At 40.5% G+C, this 5,372-nt stretch overlaps 1 non-coding gene across 1 annotated transcript; it reads right to left on the reverse strand.

The window, feature by feature from the left end:
- Positions 1–4,044: 4,044 nt before the first annotated feature.
- On the reverse strand, positions 4,045–4,162 carry LOC126005500 (U5 spliceosomal RNA). The gene has a single exon (XR_007494554.1). It is a non-coding gene; the product is annotated as a U5 spliceosomal RNA (small nuclear RNA).
- Positions 4,163–5,372: the final 1,210 nt, after the last annotated feature.

Genomic DNA, 5,372 nt, shown 5'->3' on the forward strand with positions numbered 1-5,372 from the left:
TGAGAATGTATGAGGGAAATAGAAAGCCTGTCTTGGGGCCAGTGAGGTGGCTCTAGAGGTAAGGTGTCTGTCTTGCAAGCGCTAGCCAAGGAAGGACCGCGGTTCAATTCCAGGCGTCCCATATGGCGTTCCAAATAGTCCCAAGCCAGGGGCAATTTCTGAGCGCTTAGCCAGGAGTAACCTCTGAGCATCAAATGGGTGTGGCCCAAAAAACCAAAAAAAGAAAAAATGAAAGCCTGTCTAGAGTACAGGTGGGGGTAGGGTGGGGAGGAGGGAGATTTGGGACACTGGAGATGGGAATGTTGCACTGGTGATGGGTGGTGTTCTTTACATTGCTGAAACATAAACACAATCATGTATGTAATCAAGTTGTTTAAATAAAATATATATATTAAAAAAAAGAAATCCCAGAAGCCCTGGCAGCAACAGTGAGCTCACCAGTTCCTCCAACACAGCTCTAACTTTTCCAAGCTCTGCCTGTCTGGTTTCTCCAGTTCTTTGTTCACCATGGCAGAACCTCATGGGCAGGAGCAGAAGTGCCTAGTAGTGGTCTAGGCTTTGCTGAAACCCACCTCGGGGCACAGCTGGCTGTACTGGGGTCTGATACTCTGAGTCTTCATCCAGAAGTACTCAGTCACAGCTGAGTGGAGGATGTCTGGGAGATGCCAGGTGCCCGGGAGAAAACCTTCCACACTTGAAAATTCTAGCACCTCCTCCCTCCCAAATCTTTTGTGCCCTATGGGAGGCACTGCATCCCCATAATCCATGTTGAATAGATCTTCTGCACCTGGTGCACCTCTGCACCAGGCAGAATAGATCAATGGGACCACATTAGGACTCAAAGAGAATCAATTCTGACAAGTGGGCATTTTCCCTTTGATCTAAAATGCTCATTTGTTTACCTTATTAAGTAACTTCAATTAAAAACAAATAAAAACTTTACCCTGGGCCCCTTGGAGTAGTGTGAGGGGCCATGTGCACCCCCCACTCATGTATAGGCCTCATAGGCTGGACCAATTTGCTGGAGTTCATTTTCCGTGATCCCATTCGAGGTTCGGCTGCTGGGTGCCAGACCTTTCAATGAGTTCTGGTTACTCCTTCAGCAAACTCTCGACTTTCCCCATGTAATGATTCCAGGCACTTACAGACTGTTCACTGTTCAGAAAATTGAGAAGTGTGGACAGTTGGGGCCCTGAAGTCCTGGTCCTTTAATGGGAACCCCTCCCCTCTCCCATTCTCTGAAAGCCCTTGTTTTTGTTTGTTTGTTTGTTTGTTTTGGGGGTTGTTTTATTTGTTTTTGTTTTTTCTTTTATTTTTTCTTCTACACCTGATTTTCTTGAGGTGCCACAGTTGGCATTAGCTATGGTATGATTGTTGTACAGTTGTAGAGGACAGTTCTACAATGTCCCAATAGGGTCAACATCCTGACCCCTTGGTCCCAGGAGTCTCCTCCTCAGACACCCCAAGTCTGCTCAGTTCTCAATGATACTTATCATGTCCAAGGATTTGTTTCCACAGTGTCAAATTCCTTTCTTCAGTTCTTTGCATCTGATTGAAAGAATCTAACATTTGTCCTTTGCTCTTTGCTTCAGTTCACTTAGCAAGACAGCTTCCCATTCAATCTAAGATGCAGTCAACTGCATGATCTCGTCTTTTCTCCAGGATGAGTAGAATTCCATTGTGTTCAAAGTCCTTCTAAAGTGGATCAAAATGACTCCAGACTCAGTACTGGAGTGTCAACCTATAATATTCTGGAGTGTCACCAGGGTTCTACTCTAGGTCTCCTGCATGCAAAAATGTGCACCAGCCCATTGATCTATCTTTTTGCCCCCCAAGAAACGCTCAGTGGATATATACAAATATATACCTATATTTTATCAATATATTATGTATTAATATTATTTAAAATATATTAAATATATAAAAAGTAAAAATAAGTGTGTTTAATAATATTTTTATTTAAACACTATAATTGCAGACATGATTGTAGCTGGGTTTCAGTCATAAATAGAACAGCCCCCTTCACCAGTGTCCCATTCCCATCACCAATGCTCTCTGTCTCCCTCCTCCTCCCCACACCCCCCGCTTGTACTCTAGACAGGCTTCTACTTCCCTCGTTCATTCACATTGTTAAGATATTTCTCAGTGTAGTTATTTCTCTAACTGCACTCACCCCTTTTTGTGGTGAGCTTCATTTCATGAGCTGGCCCTCATCTCTTAACTAATTTAAAGAATGTCTTTTTCTTAAATTTCATAGGTGAGTGAGACTATTCTGTGTCTCTCTCTCTCCCTCTAACTTATTTCACTCAGCATAATAGATTTCATGTACATGCATGTATAGGAAAATTTCATGACTTCATCTCTCCTAACGGCTTCATAATATTCCATTGTGTATGTATACCACAGTTTCTTTAGCCATTCATCTGTTGAAGGGCATCTGGGTTGTTTCCAGAGTCTGGCTATTGTAAATAGCACTGCAATAAATATAGGTGTGAGGAATGGAATTTTGTATTGTGTTTTTGTGTTCCTAGGGTATATTTCTAGGAATGGTATAGCTGGATCTATGGGAGCTCAATTTCCAGTCTTTTGAAGAATCTCCATATTATGTTCCATAAGGGCTGGACTAGATGGCATTCCCACCAGCAGTGAATGAGAATTTCTTTCTCCCCACATTCCCTCCAGCACTGATTGTTCTTGTTCTTTGTAATGTGTGTCAGTCTCTGTGGTGTGAGATGGTACCTCACTGTTGTTGTTTTGACTTTCATCTCCCTGATGATTAGTGATGTGGACCATTTTTTCATGTGTCTTTTAGCCATTTGTATTTCTTTGAGAAATTGTCTGTTCATTTATTCCCATTTTTTGATAGGGTTAGTTGTTGTTGTTGTTGTTGTTGTTGTTTTGTAAAGTTCTGTTAGTACCTTGTATATCTTAGATATTAACCCCTTATCTAAGGGATATTGGGTGAATAGCTTCTTTCATTCTGTGGGTGGCTTTTGTATTATATCCTTTAATGTGCAGAAGTTTCTCAGATTAATATAGTCTCATCTGTTTTTCTCTGTTTCTATTTGTTTGGAAAGTGCTGTTTCCTCCTTAAAGATGCCTTTAGTCTTGGAGTGTTTTACCTACATGTTGTTCTATATACCTTATGGTTTTGGGTTTGATATCAAGGTCTTTAATCTATTTGGATTTGACCTTTGTGCAGAGTGGTAGATGGAGGTCTGAGTTTGTTTTATTGCAAGGGGCTGATCAGTTGTCCCAACACCACTTGTTGAAGAGGCTTTTCTTGATCCATTTTGCATTTATTGTCCCTTTATCAAAGATTAATTGATTGTATGTCTGGGGGACATTCTCTGAATACTCTAGTCTATTCCACTGATCTAAGGTCTGTCTTTATTCCAATACCATGCTATTTTAATGACTATAACTTTGTAATAGTTTAAAATTGGGGAAAGTGATGCTTCCCATATTCCTTTTCCCAAGGGTTATTCTAGCTATCCGTGGGTGAATTTCAGGAGCATTTGATACACTTCTTTAAAGAATGTCATGGGTGGGGCCGGAGAGATAGCATGGAGATAAGGTGTTTGCCTTGCATGCAGAAGGTCGGTGGTTCGAATCCCTGCATCCCATATGGTCTTCCCGGCATGCCAGGAGCAATTTCTGAGCATAGAGTCAGGAGTAAGCCCTGAGCGCTGCCAGGGTGTGACCCAAAACAAAAAACAACAACAACAACAACAAAAGAATGCCATGGGTATCTTTAGAGGGATTGCATTAATTCTGTACAATGCTTTGGGGAATAATGACATTTTAGTGATGTTAATCCTACCAATCCATGAGCAGGGTATGTTGTCTCCATTTCTTTGTGTTCTCTTTTATTTATTAAAGCAGGGTTTTGTAGTTTTCTTTGTATAGGTCCTTCACATCTTTAGTTAAGTTGACTCCAAGATATTTGAGTTTGTGTGACACTAATGTGAATGGAATTGTTTTTAATGTTCATTTCTTCTCTATCATTATTCATGTATAAGAAAGGCATTGTTTTTTTTTTTTAGCCTTGCTAGTGCAAGGCCTCAAAAAATTGGTTCCAAAACTCAGAATTGTTCCTCCTCCACGGAAATCTTTAGTAAAAGGCGAAAGATTTATGCGATCTGAAGAGAAACCAGAGTATAGGCATTGATTTTTGTGTGTGAATTTTGTAACCTGCCACTTTGCTATGTGATTCTATTGTTTCTAGAAAGTTTTTTTTTGGTAGTCTTTAGGATTGTCTAAATATAGTATCATGTCATCTGCAAACAGCGAGAGCTTGATTTTTTCCTTTCATATCTGGATGCCCTTGATATCTTTTTCTGGCCTTGAGGGTTTCTTATGACAGGTTTGCTGTAAATCTTAAGGATGTTCCTTTGAATGTAATTTTCCTTTTTTTGTTTGTTTGTTTATTTGGTGTTTGTTTTGGGGCCACACCTGATGATGCTCAGGAATTACTCCTGGCTATGCACTTAGAAATTGCTCCTGGCTAGGGGGACCATATAAGATGCCAGGGATTGAACTGCGGTTCGTCCTAGGCTAGCACATACAAGGCAGACGGCTTGCGCCACCTCTCCAGTCTCGTAATTTCCCTTTTTGAAATTGCTTCTTTCAGTATTCCATCCCTATTTGTGGGATTCATTATTGTGACTAGGCTGTGTCTTGGGGTACTTTTCTTTGTTCTCTTTAGCAGGTATTCTTCGGGCATACAGGATTTGGTTGCATGCAATCTTTATCTCTGGGAGTTTCTCTGTAGTGATTTTTTTTTTCTTGGGGTTCAGTGAACTGGTGCAGGACAAATGGGATGCCGGGATTTGAACCACCAACCTTCTGCATTCAAGGCAAACACTTTACCTCCATGCTATCTCTCCGGCTCCTGTAATGATGTCTTTGATTCTTTGATGTGTTGATTCTTCCTGGGGATTTTCTTCCTGGGTCTCTGGGACTCCAATGATTCTTATGTACTTTCTGTCAAATTTATCAAATACTTCTATATCCATCTGTTTAGATTCTTTGAGTATTTTTTCTATTGTCTGATCATTTTCTTTAAAGGTTCTTTTCCAATCTCTTCTGCTATATGGAGTTGTTCTGCATCTCATCTTCCAGCTCACTGATTCTGTCTTCAGCTGCTATTACTCTGTTGGAGAGGCTTTCCTTTGAAGTTTTCATTTAATCTGAGTTTTTCAGTTCTGTTATTTCAGTTTGGAGTTTTCTGATTTCTAACATTGTGGTCTGTTCAGCTCACTCTATGCTTTCTTTGAGTTTTATGAGCACCCTCCATATTTCTATTCTAAACTCCTTATCTGAAAGGCTAATCAGGTGGTTGGCTCTTTTTGGGTCATCAGAGCTGCTAT

This window comes from Suncus etruscus, chromosome 3, assembly GCF_024139225.1.
Source record: "Suncus etruscus isolate mSunEtr1 chromosome 3, mSunEtr1.pri.cur, whole genome shotgun sequence".
Classification (NCBI taxonomy): domain Eukaryota; kingdom Metazoa; phylum Chordata; class Mammalia; order Eulipotyphla; family Soricidae; genus Suncus; species Suncus etruscus.